The 18,881-nt window shown below is 43.3% G+C and overlaps 1 pseudogene; it reads left to right on the top strand.

Moving 5' to 3' along the window:
* The first annotated feature begins 11,810 nt into the window (after positions 1 to 11,810).
* LOC100590876 lies at positions 11,811 to 12,254 on the top strand (annotated as a pseudogene).
* Positions 12,255 to 18,881: the final 6,627 nt, after the last annotated feature.

Below are 18,881 nucleotides of genomic sequence, written 5' to 3'. Positions count from 1 at the left end.
TATTTCTTTCTTGATTTTCTTTTACTATCCTCATTAAATTTACCAAACTCATTAAATAAATTGGAAAACTTTCCTTCTTTTTAAAAATTCTATTGAACTGTTTATGTAAAATAGGAGTTTTATACCGTTATGAGGCAGGATAGGTTGTCAAGGAAGGGACCATGTTCTTGGGATGCAGCAACCATGGTGACTGTACAATTAACACAACAAGCCTTTGCATTCACATTGAAATTGAGCTCATTCAAGCAAAGCTATCTTTGGTGGGGACTTTCCCCTCTAGAGAGAATGCACAATTTTTTTTTTTTTTTTTTTTGATACGGAGTTTTGCTCTTGTCGCCCAGGCTGGAGTGCAATAGCAGGATCTCTGTTCACTGCAACCTCTGCCTCCCAGGTTCAAGTGATTCTCCTGCCTCAGCCTCCCCAGTAGCTGTGATTACAGGCACCTGCCACCACAGCCAGCTAATTTTTGTATTCTTAATAGAAACGGGGTTTTGCCATGTTGGCCAGGCTGGTCTTGAACTCCTGACTTCAGGTGATCCACCCACCTCAGCCTCCCAAAGTACTGGGATTACAGGTGTGAGCCACCGTGCCCATCCAAGCATGCACAATTTGATTTTACCTGTCCCTGAACTGACTCTTTGCTCATTTTAATAGTAAAAAAACACACCTCTGAGTGGACATTTAAGATGCTAATGAGACATGCGATGTATGAACAAGCATGTACAGCTACTGCACATGTGCACCCAGAAAACCACCTAGAACATGCTTATTAGCAATGCTTCTTTCTACCTCCTTATGAATAATCATGTAAGACTTCATAAAGGGAGTCTCCCTAGTGCTAGTCTTTACCGTCTTGCCCTTATGATCAGCCCACCCTAAATCCTCTTTCTCAGGGTGTACTGTTTATTCTGTACCTAACTACCTAACTTTCAAAATATTCTTTTTCTTTTGCAATAAATTACTCTATGCTATACCTCCTTTCCTGTGTGTCTCTTGTTTAATTTTACATTCTTTTAAATCAGGAAGACAAGAACCGAGGTATCACAACAGCCATCAATAGTTAATCCTTGAAGGCTGAAAGTCATTATGAGCCTTTAAAGTTTTTGTTTTTTTGTGACGGAGTCTTGCTCGGGCTGGAGTGCAGTGGCTGCATCTTGGCTCACTGCAACCGACCTTCGCCTCCCGGGTTCAAGCAATTCTCCTGCCTCAGCCTCCCGAGTAGCTGGGACTACAGGCCCATGCCACCACACCTGGCTAATTGTTTGTATTTTCAGTAGAGATGGGGTTTCACTCTGTTAGCCAGGATAGTCTCGATCTCCTGACCTTGTGATCCGCCCGCCTCGGCTTCCCAAAGTGCCAGGATGACAGGCGTGAGCCACCGCGCTCTGCCAAGCCTTTAAGTTTTAAAAGCATTATGGGGCCAGGTGTGGTGGCTCACACCTGCAATCCCAACACTCTGGGAGGCCGAGGGAGGTAGATCACTTGAGATCAGGAGTTCCAGACCAGCATGGCCAATATGGCGAAAACCCTGTCTCTATAAAAAATACAAAAATTAGCTGGGCATGGTGACATGCACCTGTAGTCCCAGCTACTCGGGAGGCTGATGTAGGGGAATGAATCGCTTGAACCTGGAAGGTAGAGGTTGCAATGAGTCAAGATCATGCCACTGCCCTCCAACCTGAGTGACAGAGCAGACTCTGTCTCAAAAAAAAAAATAAATAAATAAATAAATAAATGAAAATGAAACAGAAAAAGGTGGCACCTATATAAGGAAGCCAAAGCTTTTATCCAGTCACCCAAAATTGTGCTTTGTGACCCACCTAGCATCAAAGGAATCTAGGAAAGTACTTTTATCTAGGCACATTATTACCCCAAACAAAATCAGAGCTCTGATAGTAAAGGAGGAAGAAGGTCAGATTTTAAATTGTCAACTGGCACATCTGCTGTAGTAACTTTGGTTGTTATATCCTTCTAGGAAATTGTCCATTTCACCTAAAGTCCTAACTTCTCTTATAATTTTTTTTTTTTTGAGATGGAGTCTCGCTCTGTTGCCCAGGCTGGCACGATCTCGGCTCACTGCAACTTCCGCCTCCCAGGTTCAAGTGATTCTCCTGTCTCAGTCTTCCGAGTAGCTGGGATTACAGGCGCATGCCACCACGCCCGGCTAATTTTTTGTATTTTAGTAGAGACAGGGTTTCACCATGTTGCCCAGGCTGGTGTCAAACTCCCGAGCTCAGGCACCCGCCTCGGCCTCCCAAAGTGCTAGGATTACAGGCATGAGCCACTGCCCCCGGCTTCTCTTATAATTTTTAAGAATCGCTACCATATCTATAGTTTTGCACCTTTAAAAAAATGCCAACTATTGTACTTTTGTGCCTTTTAAAATTCTTTTTTGCCAAAAGTTTGTCCCCAAAATCCTGGGATTACAGGCGTGAGCCACCATGCCCGGCCTCCACCTTTGGTTTTTTTGAGCTTCCAATTGTTTCTTTGATTTCTAGTCATTCTTTTCTTTGCTCAATGTTATTTCCTTCCTTCTTCACCTTTGTTAGTTTTTTTTTTTTTCAAGCCATTTTCCATGTTATTGCTAATGGCATTTTAAAACCTTCACTTGAAGCCAGGGGTGGTGGAACATGCCTGTAATCCCAACTACTCAAGAGCATGGGATGGGAGGGTTGCTTGAACCCATGAGTTTGAATCCAGCCTGGGTAACATAGTGAGATCCTGTCTCTTAAAAAAAATTTACAAAAATAAAGTTGGTTTTCATATGTTTACCTTGTATCTAGTTATCTCGCTAAATTATACTTATTACTTTGGATAGTTCATAGATTCCTTTAGATTTTCCACCTATATAGTCATATCCTTTGCAAATGTTTTTATTCATTACCAATTATTAATTCTTATGCTTTTTCTGTCTTTTTTTCTTGACTTACTGCACTGTTTACACGGCTAGGATCTCCAGCACAATCTTGAATAAAAGTGGTTAGAGCTGACATCCTTATCTTGTTCCCAATCTTAGAAACTATTTAGTCTTTTACCATCGAGTACTATGTTAACTGGGTTTTTTTTTGTTTTTTTGTAGATGTTCCTTATCCTATAGGGAAGATGCCCTATTCTTAGTTTGCTAAGAGTTTTCATCATGAACAAGAGTTAAATTTTGTCAAATGCTTTCTTTTTGTTTCTATTGAGATGAAAAGGTTTATATTTATGAATTCAAATTCTTTACTACATATAGAGTGTCTTAGTCTGTTTCATGTTGCTGTAACAGAATATTTGAGTCTGGGTAATTTATAAAGAAAAGAGATCTATTTAGCTCATGGTTCTGCTGGCTGGGAAGTGTAAGAAACACAAAACTGGCATCTGTTTGGCTTTTAGTGAAGGCTATGTTTTAAAATGGTAGAGAAAGTTCAAGGGAGAAGCAGATACAAGTGAAGAGAGCAAGATCTGAGGTGCATCCGGGCTTTATAACAATCCATTCTATGAGAACTAATTCATCCGTGTAGGAACTAATCCAGCTTCTCAGAGTGAGCATGCACTACTGGGAGAACTACACCAAGCTATTCATGAGACATCCACCATGTTTTAAACATCTCCCACTAGCATCCACCTCCACACATCATGGACCAAATTCCAACACAAGCTTTGGTGGGGACAAACAAACCATATCCAAACTATACTACATAAACATTAAATTTTCAATTTCTTGTTTTGTCAGTTTTGGTATTTATGTCTTTCAAGAAATTTGTCCATGTCATATTAAGTTGCCAAATTTACTGGCAACTGATTTCCTTTGTTTTTTTTTAAGAGATACGGTCTTGCTGTGCTGCCCAGGCTGGTCTCAAACTTCTGGGCTCAAACAATCCTCCCACCTCAGCTTCCCATGTAGCTGGTACTACAGGTGTGCACCACCACACTAGGCTGCAACTGATATCGTTTTGATATCTTTCATTTCTTTTATGGTAATTTGTGTGCACACACACACACTCTTTCTCCCTTAATTATTCTAGTTAGAGGGTTTTTTCTTTTTTTAAAAAAAAAATGTGATAACATCTTTTTTTTTTTTTTTTTTTTTGCGAGGGAATTTCACTCTTGTTGCCCAGGCTGGAGTGCAATGGTGCGATCTCGCCTCACCGCAACCTCTGCCTCCTGGGTTGAAGTGATTCTCCTGCCTCAGCCTCCCAAGTAGCTGGGATTACAGGGGCCTGCCACCACACCTAGCTAATTTTTTTTGTATTTTTAGTAGAGATGGGGTTTCACCATGTTGGCCAGACTGGTCTCGAACTCCTGACCTCAGGTGATCCGCCCGCCTTGGCCTCCCAAAGTGCTGGGATTACAGGCGTGACCCACTGAGCCCAGCCTTGTGATAACATCTTCTAAAAAAAACTTTTCGTTTTCTCTGTTATTTATCCATTTTCTATTGCATTAGTTTCTACTGTTTATTATTTATTTCCTTCTGCTAATTCTGAGTTAAATTTGCTCTCTTTCTCTAGTTTCTTACAATGGGATTGTAAATAATTGATTTTTTTTGTTTTGTTTTAAATGGAGTCTCAATCTGTTGTCCAGGCTGGAGTGCAGTGGTATGATCTCGGCTCACTGCAACCTCCGCCTCCTGGGTTCAAGCGATTCTCCTGCCTCAGCCTCCTGAGTAGCTGGGACCACACGTGCGTGCCACCATGCCTGGCTAATTTTTTGTATCTTTAGTAGAGATGGGGTTTCACCATGTTGGCCAGGCTGGTCTCAAACTCCTGACCTCAGGTGATCCACCCACCTCAGCCTCCCAAAGTGCTGGGATTACAGGTGTGAGCCACAGTGCTCGGCCACCTTTCTTGTTTTTAACATGAGCATTTAAAGCTACAAATTTCCCTCTAAGGACTGCTTTAGTTGTGTCCCCAGGTTTTATGTGTTTTCATTATCATTCAGCTCAACATATTTTCTAACCTCCTTTGTGATTTCTTCTTTGATCCGTAAGTTATATAGGCTGTGTGGCTTAATTTCCAAATATTTCAGCATTTTCCAAATACTTTTTTTTGTTTTCAATTCCTAATTTAACTTAATTTAGGTCACATATCTGTATGATTTTAATCTTTTGAGTTTTGAAACTAGATTTATGACATGGTGTATTGTCTATTTTGGCAAATGTTCAAATTGCAATTGAAAAGAATACATATGCTGGGCATGGTGGCTCACACCTGTAATCCCAGCACTTTGGGAGGGCGAGGCAGGTGGATCACGAGGTCAGGAGATCGAGACCACGGTGAAACCCCATCTCTACTAAAAATACAAAAAATTAGCTGGGCGCAGTGGCAGGTGCCTGTAGTCCCAGCTACTTGGGAGGCTGAGGCAGGAGAATGGCGTGAACTCGGGAGGCAGAGCTTGCAGTTAGCCGAGATTGTGCCACTGCACTCCAGCCTGGGCGACAGAGCAAGACTCCATCTCAAAAAAAAAAAAAAAGAAAAGAAAGAAAAGAAAAGAATACATATATGATTGTATGTAATGTTATATAAATGCCAGTTATCTCAAAGTGGTTGTTAATGTTGTTTAAACCAAATCTTGCGTGTAGTGTTTATATATTTCAGTTAGGCTCAGGTAATAAAGTTGTTAAAAGTATCTGTATCACCACTGAGATTTTCTCTGTTTTATCAATAACTAAGAGAAGGGTACTAAACTCATCAAATGTAATTGTAGCTTTGGGGGCCAGGCACTTGTGGCTCATGCTTGTAATCCCAGCACTTTGGGAGGCCGAGGCAGGTGGATCACTTGAAGTCAGAAGTTCCAGACCAGCCTGGCTAACATGGCGAAACCCCGTCTCTACTAAAAATACAAAAATTAGCCAGGTGTGGTGGCGCATGCCTGTAGTCCCAGCTACTTAGGAGGCTGAGGCAGGAGAATCGCATGAACCCGGGAGGCAGAGGTTGCAGTGAGCAGAAGATCGTGCCACTGCACTTCAGCCTCGCAACAGAGCAAGGCTCCGTCTCAATAAAAAAAAAAAAAAAAGTGTAGATTTCTGCATTTTTCCCTTTAGTTCTGCCCATTTCACACTATTCAATTTTCTCCATGAATGTTTATCATTATTTCTTGAGTAAGTGACACCTGTTCCCCACCATCAGAAGCAGCAATCCCAGGATGCCAGCCCACTCCATGGATGTCAAACCATTCCATTGTTTAAAAGACACAACTCATACAGGCACTGGATGGAACCATACTTTACTCATGTAGAGAACAGACACAGAAAGAGATCAGCTTCAACAGCAAGCATTCGTTCCCCCAAGGCCAGCGGGTCTGACCACATAGCCAATGCAGGGAGATGGTCTGCATGCATCCATCTTGTGTTATAGGTGAAGGATGCCATCTGCTCCCTACTGGGAACAGATATCACAGTGGGGTTGGCCAGGCACACATGAAGCACACACTTTAAGTAAAACAAGGGAATAAACATCTAGCCGAGAACAGAGGAAGATAATCCCAAGCAAGGCAATATGCCAAGCACAAGTTGTGAAGTTTCTTTATCTCCATATAAGAAAATGTTCTGGCTGGGCGCGGTGGCTCACGCCTGTAATTCCAGCACTTTCGGAGGCCAAGGCAGGCGGATCACGAGGTCAGGAGATCGAGACCATCCTGGCTAACACAGCGAAACCCCGTCTCTACTAAAAATACAAAAAATTAGCCAGGTGTGGTGGCGGGCGCCTGTAGTCCCAGCTACTCAGGAGGCTGAGGCAGGAGAATGGCATGAACCTGGGAGGCAGAGCTTGCAGGGAGCCGAGATCGCACCACTGCACTCCAGCCTGGGCAACAGAGCGAGACTGCGTCTTAAAAAAAAAAAAAAGAAAATGTTCCAGGCCCAAACACACTATTACACAGTTGTTCAAGGGTCAACAGGCTGTACAAGACTGTCTTTTTTTTTTTTTTTTGAGACAGTCTCACTCTGTTACCAGGCTGGAGTGCAATGGCATGGTCTCAGCTCACTGCAACCTCCGCCTCCTGGGTTCAAGCAATTCTCCTGCCTCAGTCTCCCAAGTAGCTGGGATTATGGGCACGTGCCACCACGCCTGGCTAATTTTTGTATTTTTAGTAGAGATGGGGTTTCGCAATTTAGCCAGGCTGGTCTTGAACTCCTGACCTCGTGATCCGCCTGCCTCGGCCTCCCAAAGTGCTGGGATTACAGGTGTGAGCCACCACGCCCGGCCAAGATTGTCTTTATAAACGTTCTGAAATGTCCCTTTTTTTCTCTAATATTCTTTTTTGTTGTTGTTGTTGACACGAAGTTTTGCTCTTGTCACTCAGGCTGGAGTGCAATGGCCAGATCTCGGCTCACTGCAACCTCCACCTCCCGGGTTCAAGCGATTCTCCTGCCTCAGCCTCCTGAGTAGCTGGGATTACAGGTATGCACCACCACACCTGGCTAATTTTGTATTTTTAGTAGAGATGGGGTTTCTCCATATTGGTCAGGCTGGTCTCAAACTCCTGACCTCAGGTGATCTGCCTGCCTTTACCTCCCAAAGTGTTGGGATTACAGGTGTGAACCACCACACCCAGGCTCTGAAAATATTCTTTGTTTGAAGTATACTTTTCTGACATTAAAAGCCACTCCATTTCCTCATGATTAGTGTTTACATGGTATATAATATTTTTCTATCCACACAGAAATTAGCCAGGTGTGGTGGCACACACCTAAAGTCCCAGCTTCTTGGGGATGTGAGGGATCTATGAGGGATCTAGATTCTCCTTATGAGAATCTAATGCCTGATGATCTGTCACTGTCTCCCATCACCCCCATATGGGACCATCTAGTTGCAGGAAAATAAGCTCAGGGCTCCCACTGATTCTACATGATGGTGAATTGTATAACTATTTCATTATACATTACAATGTAACATAAATAAAGTGCACAATCAATGTAATGTGTTTGAATCATCCTGAAACCATCCCCTCTCCCCCATCCATGGAAAAACTGTCTTACACAAAACAGGTCCCTTGTGCCAAAAAGGTTGGGGGCCATTGTTCTAGCCTGAGCAACAGAGTAAAACTATCTCAAAAATTGTTGGGTTTCAGGCCACTAACTGACTCTTTGTTTTCTATTAGTACTAGATACTACAAGATGTTTTTGTTGTTGCTGTTTTTTTTTCCCCTCTTTCTCTGCATTATTTTGGATTATTTTTGTTTTCCACTTTGTGTCCTCTATTGGCTTTTTATTACACCTCTTTGTTTATCACTCATTGTTCTGGGGGTTACAATATGCATTCTTAACTTATTACACACTTTACCATGAATTCATACTGGACTATTTTGTATATAACAAAGGAATCTTAAAATGATAGACTTGATTTTTCCCTTCCTGTGTATTGTGCTATTATGGCCATTACAGTTCACGTCTACATAATTTAAGCCCCACAATAAATCACCATTTTATTTTGTTTTTGCTTTAAATTGTCGATTACGTTTTAAAGGAATTTAAAAATGAAAAAAGTCTCTTCTATTTACCCACAAATGCTCACGTGTTCTTCATTCCTTCTTGTAGACATGATTTTTCTACCTGGTATCTTTTTCCTTCAGCTTTACTTTAACATTTCTCATAGTGCAGACCTGCTAGTGACTAATTCTCTAATCTATCTGAAAATATCTTTATTTCCCCTTCATTTTAGAAGCATATTTTCATTGGATATAGGTTGACATCTTCTTCTTTCTGCACTTTAAAGATGCTATCCCCTTGGCTTATGTTGTTTCTGATGATAAGTCATTCTTCTTTATGTTTCCTAAATTTAGTTAGTTGTCTTTTATTTATCTTTGTCTTTGGTTTTTAGAAATTCAACTATAATGTGCCTAGTTGTGTTTTTCCATTTTCTTTCTTTTTTTTTTTTTTTTTGAGACAGAGTTTCGCTCTTGTTGCCCAGGCTGGAGTGCAATGGCACGATCTCGGCTCACCACAACCTCTGCCTCCCAGGTTCAAGTGATTCTCCTGCCTCAGCCTTCCAAGTAGCTGAGATTACAGGCATGCACCACTACGCCCGGCTAATTTTGTATTTTTAGTAGAGATGGGGTTTCTCCATGTTGAGGCTGGTCTCGAACTCCTGACCTCAGGTGATCCGCCCATCTCAGCCTCCCCAAGTGCTGAAATTACAGGCGTGCAGGCATGAGCCACTGTGCCCGGCCTTTTTTTTTTTTTTTGACCGGGTCTTAATCTGCCACCCAGGCTGAAGTGCAGCAGCATGATCAAAGCTCACCACACCCTCGACCTCCTAGGCTCAAGTGGTCCTCCTGCCTCAGCCTCCTGAGTAGGTGGGATTACAGGCATGTGCCACCACGCCCAGCTAATTTTTTTGTAGTTTTGGTAGAGACAGGGTTTCACCATGTTGCCCAGGCTGGTCTTGAACTCTCGGAGTCAAACAGTTGGCCGGCCTCAGCCTCTCAAAGTGCTGGGATTACAGGGTATTAGCCATTGTGCCCGGGGCCCCTAGTTGTGTTTTCATTTGTTTATCTTACTTGGGGTTTGTTAAACTTCTTGAATCTGTAGGTTTATAGTTTTCCTCCAGTATGTCAGATTTTTCAGCCACTATTGCTTCAAATTTTTTTTTCCTTATTCTTTTCCATCCTTATGGGGTTCCTGTTTCAAAAATCTTGTCCAAGAGGTCACTGATCTTCCATTAAAATTTTTCCCCTAGCATTTTGCTGTCTGTGCTTCAGTTTGGATCTTTTTTTTTTTTTTTGCCTTGTCTTCAAGTTCACTGATTCTGCCTTCTGCCATGTCAAATCCACTGTCAAGCCCATCCTGTATAATTTTCCCTTTAGATATCATATTTTTCAGTTCTTGAATTTCTATTTGGTTCTTTTGAAATAGTTTTTTTTTTTTTTTTTTTTTTTTTTTGAGACGGAGTCTCGCTCTGTCGCCCAGGCTGGAGTGCAGTGGCACAATCTGGGCTCACTGCAAGCTCCGCCTCCCAGGTTCACGCCATTCTCCTGCCTCAGCCTCTCCGAGTAGCTGGGACTACAGGCGCCCGCCACCACGCCCGGCTAATTTTTTGTATTTTTAGTAGAGATGGGGTTTCACCGTGGTCTCGATCTCCTGACCTCGTGATCCGCCCGCCTCGGCCTCCCAAAGTGCTGGGATTACAAGCGTGAGCCACCGCGCCCGGCCTGAAATAGTTTCTATTTTTCAACTAATATTTCCTATCTTTTCATTCACTAGGCCCTTTTTTTTTTTTTTGAGATGGAGTCTCATTCTGTTGCCCAGGCTGGAGTGTAGTGGTATGATCTCGGCTCACTGCAACCTCCACCTCCCAGGCTCAAGCAATTCTCCTGCCTCAGCCTTCCAAGTAGCTGGGATTACAGGTGCCTGCCACCATGCCTGGCTAATTTTTTTTTTTTTAATAGAGACAGGGTTTCACCATGTTGGCCAGGCTGGTCTAGAACTCCTGACCTCAAGTGATCCGCCTGCCTCGGCCTCCCAAAGGGCTGGGATTACTGGTATGAGCCACCACACCTGGCCTCCTTTAATTCTTAAACATTTAAAATACTCACATTAAGCCCTTTTCTGCTTATTCTTATACTTCTGTCAACTCTCAGTCTTTGTCTGTCTCTATTAACTGTCTTTCTCCTAGTTACACATATCAATTTCCTACTTCTTTGCCTTTTTTTTTTTTTTTTTTTTTTGAGACAGAGTCTTACTCTGTTGCCCAGACTTGAGTGCAGTGGTGCAATCTCAGCTCACTGCAACATCTGCCTCGAGGGTTCAAGCGATTCTCCTGCCTCAGCCTCCCGAGTAGCTGAGACTACAGGCTCACGCCACCACGCCCAGCTAATTTTGTATTTTTGGTAAAGATGGGGTTTCACCATGTTGATCAGGCTGGTCTTGAACTCCTGACCTCAAGTGATTCCCCCAACTCGGTCTCCCAAAGTGCTAGGATTACAGGTGTAAGCCACCGCGCCTGGCCTTTTCTAACAATCTTTAACATTTATGCTAAATATTGTGAATATTACTTTGGGTCTGGATTTTATCTTTCTTCAAAGAATTTTGTTCTGGCAGGTTAATTTTTTTTTTTTTTTTTTTTTTTTGAGATAGAGTCTCGCTCTGTCGCCCAGGCTGGAGTGCGATCTAGGCTCACTGCAGCCAACCTCTCAGGCTCAAAAGATCCTTCCATCTCAGCCTCTGAAGTAGGTGGGACTATAGGCATGTGCCACCACCCCGCTCCCAACAGCTAATTTTTAAATTTTTTTGTAGAGATGGGGTATTGCTATGTTGCCCAGCCTGGTCTTGAACTCCTGGTCTCAAGCAATCCTCCCACTTCAGCATCTTGAAATGCTGGAATTATAGGCATGAGTCACCACACTTAGCCTTATATGGATTTTTTTTTTTCCTTCCGAGACGGAGTCTTGCTCTGTCACCCAGGCTGGAGTGCAGTGGCATGATCTCGGCTCACTGCAACCTCCGCCTCCCAGGTTCAAGCAATTCTCCTGTCTCAGCCTCCTGAGTAGCTGGGATTACAGGCGCCCGCCACCACACCTGGCTAATTTTTGTATTTTTAGGAGAGATGAGGTTTCACCATGTTGGCCAGGCTGGTCTCAAACTGCTGACCTCATGATCCGTCTGCCTTGGCCTCCCAAAGTGCTGGGATTACAGGCATGAGCCACTGTGCCTGGCTGGATTTTTTTTTTTAATGACATATCAGCCAGGTGGCTCACACCTGTAATCCCAGCACTTTGAGAGGCCGAGGTGGGCAGATCACTTGAGGTCAGGAGTTCGAGACCAGCCTGGCCAACGTGGTGAAACACTGTCTCTATTAAAAATACAAAAATTAGCTTCTTCTGGGGCGGAGGTCAGCATGGCAGCTGCGTTGGCTCAGCTTGGTCTGCGGCCTGTCAAAGAGGTTCGGGTTCAATTCTGTCCCTTTGAGAAAAACGTGGAACCGACGAGGACCTTCCTCCAGGCGGTGAGCAGTGAGAAGATCCGCTCCACTAATCTCAACTGCTCAGTGATTGCGGACGTGAGGCATGACGGCTCTGAGCCCTGCAGGGACGTGCTGTTCGGAGACGGGCATCGCCTGATTATGCGCGGCGCTCATCTCACCGCTCTGGAAATGCTCACCGCCTTCGCCTCCCACATCCGGGCCAGGGACGCGGGGGGCAGCGGGGACAAGCCGGGCGCTGATACTGGTCGCTGACAGCGCCAAAGAGACCAACAAGACGATTTTAGCGTGGACTAGGACACTTAACCTAAGAAGAGTTTCACTTAATCATTCAACTCGCTATCTGGAGGGCCACGGAGCGCAAAATACAGCTTAAAACCCTACTACCAAAAAATAAAAATAAAAAAATAAAAATAAAAATAAAAAATAAAAATACAAAAATTAGCTGGGCATGGTGGTGGGTGCCTGTAATCCCAGCTACTTGGGAGGCTGAGGGAAGAGAATCCCTTGAACCCAGGAGTCAGAGGTTTCAGTAAGCCAAGGTCACGCTATTGCACTCTAGCCTGGGCAACAAGAGCGAAACTCTGTCTTAAGAAAAAATAAATAAAATAAAATGACATATCAACTCAATTGTTTAAAAATTTTGTTTGCATGGGTCTGGTAGACACTTTAGGGTCAGAATAGCCATACTTCTATGTTGTTAACTGGTGTGTTTAGTGAGGTCTCTCTTGTGGCTGACTGAAAGTCTAACATCTCTTCCAGTGCAGTATGATTTCTGGAGTCTCCATTCAGCTACCCTGTAGCTACTCTATGCCAGGTCTTGCAGAGTTTCTCCCTGTGGATACACAGCTTATATTTTGCCAAAGACTTAACTGGCCCTTATGCAGACTTTTAGTGCTACTTCTCTGTGGAGCTCCCTCTCTGGTACCTGACCTAGCCATTATAGAACTCAACAGCTCAAAAATCCAATCTCTGTATCTTCAACTCATAAAGACCACAACATTCTACAAGGGTTCCACCTCCCTGCACCATGGATCACAAAGTGCCTCCACACGGAATGGCAAATTATGAGGCTCAACTTGTGCATTTTCCTTCTCCAACAGATAGTCCCGTACTGCCTGTTGTCCAAGATCTGAAAAGAGTTGTTTTATGTATTTTGTCCAGTTGTATGTGGTTTACACTCTGTTATCAGTTATTTTGGCTTGGCCAAAAGAGGACTGATTGTTCAATAACTTGTTAACAATTATATATATGTATTATACAAAATGAATAGAACTTACCAAAACTGAGAGATGATCTAGAAAATATAACATAGAGGCCAGGCGCGGTGGCTCACGCCTGTAATCCCGGCACTTTGGGAGGCCAAGACAGGTGGATCACCTGAGGTCAGGAGTTCGAGACCAGCCTGACCAACACGGAGAAGCCTCATCTTTACAAAAAATACAAAATTAGCCAGGTGTGCTGGTGCATGCCTGTAATCCCAGCTACTCAGGAGGCTGAGGCAGGAGAATTGCTTGAACCTGGGAGGCAGAGTTGTGGTGAGCCAAGATCACACCATTGCACTCCAGCCTGGGCAACAAGAGCGGAACTCCATTTCAAAAAAAAAATAGGTTTATATATATATATATATACCAAAACTGAGAGATAATGTTGAGTTTTGGTGGGTTGTATTCATTTTATATTAATTATATATGTATAATATATACAATATACATCCAAATATATATAGATTTTCTTTTTTTTTTTTTGGAGACAGAGTCTTGCTCTGTCACCCAGGCTGGAGTGCAGTGGTGTGATCTCGGCTCACTGCAACTTCCGCCTCCCTGGTTCAAGCAATTCTCCTGCCTCAGCCTCCCAAGTAGCTGGGACTATAGGCACCCACGACCACGCCTGGCTATTTTTTTGTATTTTAGTAGAGACGGGGTTTCACCATATTGCCCAGGCTGGTCTCGAACTCCTGAGCTCAGGCAATCCACCCGCCTTGGCCTCCCAAAGCGCTAGGATTACAGGTGTGAGCCACTGCTCCCAGCCAAATATATATACATTTTCTATATCATATTAACTTTCTATATCATCTTCTGTTTTGGTAGGTTGTATTTCTTCCATGTTTTAAATATCTCAAATTAGTCATTATTATTTTATATATGCAATAATTATTTCAATATTCCCATATGTTGGTGATCAACTTCTCTGCATACCATTCCTTCTTGTAGTCCACTTTCTCCTGCTGGGTTTAATATACTTTTTCCTCCTATACATCCTACATCTCCTGTAATAATTATTAAGGGTCTTTAAGTGGTAAATTTCCATGTTTGAAATCTGGAAAAGTGGGAATTTACTACCGTAAAATCTGTAATAATTATTAAAAGTCTGTAAGTGGTAAATTCCCACTTTTTGAAATCTGGTTTTTGTTTAGCTCTCATTTTTGAATAATAGTTTAGCTGGGTATGGCATCTGAGTTACAGTTATTTTCTCTTAGCTCTTTCAAAATATTATTCCTTTGTCTTCAGACCTGTCTTGTTAATGTTGAGAAGTATACTGCTAGCCTAAATGTTCCTTCTTTGTATGTAATATTTTTATAGTTTCTGATGTTATCTTGTCTACCTTTGATTATCCAATAAAAATTTTCTGATATTTCTTCTCTTTTTCTCTCTCTTTTGAGATAAGGTCTCACTCTCTGTCACCTAGGCTTGAGTGCAGTGGCGTGATCACAGCTCACTGCAGCCATGACCTCCTGGGCTTAAGCACCTCCTGAGTAGCTGGGACAACAGGCGCATGCCACCATGCCTAGCTAATTTTTAGATTTTTTGTAGAGATGAGGTCTCATGATATTGCCCAGACTGGTCTCAAATTCCGGGGCTCAAGCAATCCTCCTACCTCAGTCTCTCAAAGTGTTGAGACTACAGGCATGAGCTACCGTGCCTGGCCTGATATTTCTTTAAGGCACTTACTATATTTTGTGTTAGCCCCTTTCCATACTTTAACATTATTTACCTTGTATTATTTCGTTGTGTTCCATACTTGCTTTAACCCCACCAGTACAGAACAAGCTACCTGACACTATGTGAAGTACTATGCATCTTTTCCTATAAAGAAGCACCATTTTCTTTCATGGACTGGGGAGCAGTACATAAAGAAAAAGAAGGATGGGAGCGGTGGCTCACACCTGTAATCCCAGCACTTTGGGAGGCCAAGGCAGGTGGATCACCTGAGGTCAGGAGTTCGAGACCAGCCTGACCAACATGGAGAAAACCCATCTCTGGCCGGGCACAGTGGCTCACGCCTGAAATCCTAGCACTTTGGGAGGCCCAGGCAGGCAGATCACGAGGTCAAGAGATTGAGACCATCCTGGCCAACATGATGAAACCCTGTCTCTACTAAAAATATAAAAATTAGCTGGGCGTGGTGGTGCGTACCTGTAATCCCAGCTACTTGGGAGGCTGAGGCAGGAGAATCACTTGAACCCGGGAGGTGGAGGTTGCAGTGAGCTGAGATCACGCCATTGCACTCCAGCCCGGGCGACAAGAGCGAAACTCCGTCTCAAAAAAAAAATAAAAAAAAAAAAGAAAAGAAACCCCGTCTTTACTAAAAATACAAAAATTAGCTGGGCATGGTAGTGTGTGCCTGTAATTCCAGCTACTTGAGAGGCTGAGGCAGGACAATGGCTTTAACCCAGGAGGCAGAGGTTGCGGTGAGCCAAGATCGTGCCATTGCACTCCAACCTGGGCAACAAGGGCAAAACTCTGTCTCAAAAAAGAAAAAAGATCAAAATGCTGAATCTGAGTTTAGCAACAGAGACTCATCTCAAAGACTGCCTAGATATGGCTAATGTTTAAGAACAAATAAATAAGTTATGTATGCATTGACTATTATGTTCATAATTTATTGTCTGGCTTTCAGCAGATGGCTGGCAGTCTTAGGAACTGTTTACATATCAAAAAAGTATTTGTTAAGCTCAGCAAAGTTTTCATCTGTCAATTTAGGAGTTTATCAGTGTGTATATACATCTGTGTCTGCGTGAGTGTACTGGGAAGAGGAATAGTCCCAACTACTCCCCAACTATAAAATCTAAGTTGTTTCCATCACTAGGGTTCATACATATCAGAGCAATTCTGAAAGCGTAAGAAGAAAACCACCTGAAATGTATTCCTATGACAGACTGAAAAGCCTCCTGGGTGTAAACTTATCTTAAGCAAAGAGAAGATCAAGTAGTTTCATTTAGAAACAAAGCTTTGGGCCGGGCACGGTGGCTCACACCTGTAATCACAGCACTTTGGGAGGTCGAGGCAGGCAGATCACGAGGTCAGGAGATCGAGACCATCCTGGCTAACACGGTGAAATCCCATCTCCACTAATTAGCCGGGCGTGGTGGCAGGCGCCTGTAGTCCCAACTACTCTGGAGGCTGAGGCAGGAGAATGGTGTGAACCCTGGAGGTGGAGCTTGCAGTGAGCAGAGATGGCGCCACTGTACTCCAGCCCAGGCGACAGAGCGAGACTCTGTCTCAAAAAAAAAAAAAAAAAAAAAAAAAAAAAGAAACAAAGCTTTGGTGCTTAGTGGAGTAGTTTTGAAAGTACCATAGTGCCTGATTCTGGAAATTATCTCTACTACAACTACTTTCGATTCAAATCTAGGTTCTAAGAAAAGAGAGGGGTATAAGTAAAAATGAAAATATCTGTTTATATTAAAACCAGTAACAAAATACATTGCAAACCATTTTGAAACCCTTTGAGACAGTACAGCACAGATAATTAACAATAAATACCTCAGAGCTTTAGCATCTCTATATTACCCACACAGTCAACACCAGCTATAACCAGGAAAAGAAGCAACAATGCACACAGAAGAGATGCTTGACAAGAGGGGCAAAATCCAGCAGACCTATCATCAGTGCATGCAGGCCGGGCACGGTGGCTCACACCTGTAATCCCAGCACTTTGGGAGACCCAAGTGGGTGGATCACCTGAGGTCAGGAGTTTGAGACCAGCCTGGCCAACATGGTGAAACCCCGTCTCTACTAAAATACAAAAATTGGCAGGGCGTGGTGGCATGTGCCTGTAATCCCAGCTACTAGGGAGGCTGAGGCAAGAGAATTGCTTGAGCCTGGGAGGCGGAGGTTGCAGTGAGTTGAGGTCGTGCCACTGTACTCCCACCTGGGTGACAGAGCGAGAATCTATCTCCAGAAAAAAAAAAAGAAAAACAACAAGAACAACAACAACAGTGCATGCAAACACAGGGTGTGGCAAAATCACCAGAAGAAGGTAAATAGTTGGAGAAGAGGTTTAGGTTTTTGTTGTTGTTGTTGTTGTTGAGAGAGTTTCACTCTTGTTGACCAGGCTAGAGTGCAATGGTGTGATCTCGGCTCACTGCAACCTCCGCCTCCTGGGTTCAAGCAATTCTCCTGCCTCAGCCTCCCAAGTAGCTGATATTATGGGCATGTGCCACCATGCCCAGCTAAGTTTGTATTTTTAGTAGAGATGGGTTTTCACCACGTTGGTCAGGCTGGTCCTCAACTCCTGACCTCAGGTGATCCACCCACCTCAGCCTCCCAAAGTGCTAGGATGACAGGCGTGAGCCACCGTGCCTGGGCCAAGAAGAGGTTTAAAATGCAATATACTATTATATACTAAGTCTGGTAGTCCAACAGACTTGCTACTGAAAATACCTAAGATGGCCAAGTGCAGTGGTTCACGTCTGCAATACCAGCACTTTGGGAGGCCGAGACAGGGATCAATTGAGGCCAGGAGTTTGAGACAACCTAGCCAACATGGTGAAACCCCGTCTCTACTAAAAATACAAAAATTAGCTGGAAATTACATGACCCCGGGAGGTGGAGGTTGACGTGAGCTGAGATCGTACCACTGCACTCTAGCCTGGGCAAGAGAGTGAGGCTCCATCTCAAAAAAGAAAAAAAATACCTAAGACATCTCTTGAACACCTTAGAAATATCTGGATGGGGTTTTACTAAAGGCTGGGGTATCATTTTAAGAAATAGGGCAAGAGCATCGCTAATGCATACAGAAAAACAATCAGGCCTAATTTAACAGTTGGTCAAGGATTGAGAGAGGCTTCAAACCCTTACATTAAGAATGTTGCGGCCAGGCGCGGTGGCTCACGCCTGTAATCCCACCACTTTGGGAGGCCGAGGCAGGCAGACCATGAGGTCAGGAGATCGAGACCATTCTGGCCAACACGGTAAAAACCTGTCTCTATTAAAAATACAAAAGTTAGCTGGGTGTGGTGGCACATGCTTGTAATCCCAGCTACTTGGGAGGCTGAGGCAGGAGAATCCCTTGAATGAGGGAGTCACAGGTTTCAGTGAGCCGAGACTGTGCCACTGTACTCCAGCTTAGGGACGGAGCGAGACTCTATCTCAAAATAAATAAATAAAAAATAAAAAAAATTGCTGGAGGAATACTACTTAGGAAGTGAATTTGTAACCTGTTCCTCAAGTCCACAATCCAGTTAATTTTTGTTACTACACTGACGATAATTATACTCACTATGAGCATGATGTTTTAAAATCAAGATAGTTCTGACTTTATAAAAGCATTTGGTTATTTTAATAATTGAAAACCCCTACATTTCCCTCTAGTTTAGACATTTTAAAACAGCTAGAAATAGAATGTCCAGAGAAATCTTTCTCAGAATGACAACCAATACAAAAAATATCATCCAATGAACTAAAGCAGGGGAATACTGCTGAAGTTTAATCTAATTTCCACACAGTATACACCATTTTACTATAAAACAATACTTTGTACTTACCTTCCTCAGAAGAAAACATCCTCGTTCCTCTTCTTCCTCTTATTCTTTTTTGAGACAGAGTTTCGCTCTTGTTGCCCAGGCTGGAGGGCAATGGTGCGATCGCGGCTCACAGCAACCTCCACCTTCCAGGTTCAAGTGATTTTCCTGACTCAGCCTCCCGAGTAGCTGGGATTACAGGCATGTGCCACCAGGCCCGGCTAATTTCTTATTTTTAGTTAGGG

This window comes from Nomascus leucogenys, chromosome 5, assembly GCF_006542625.1.
Source record: "Nomascus leucogenys isolate Asia chromosome 5, Asia_NLE_v1, whole genome shotgun sequence".
Lineage (NCBI taxonomy): Eukaryota > Metazoa > Chordata > Mammalia > Primates > Hylobatidae > Nomascus > Nomascus leucogenys.
The sequence above is the reverse complement of the archived record's forward strand: the minus strand, read 5'-3'. Positions and strand labels throughout refer to the sequence as shown.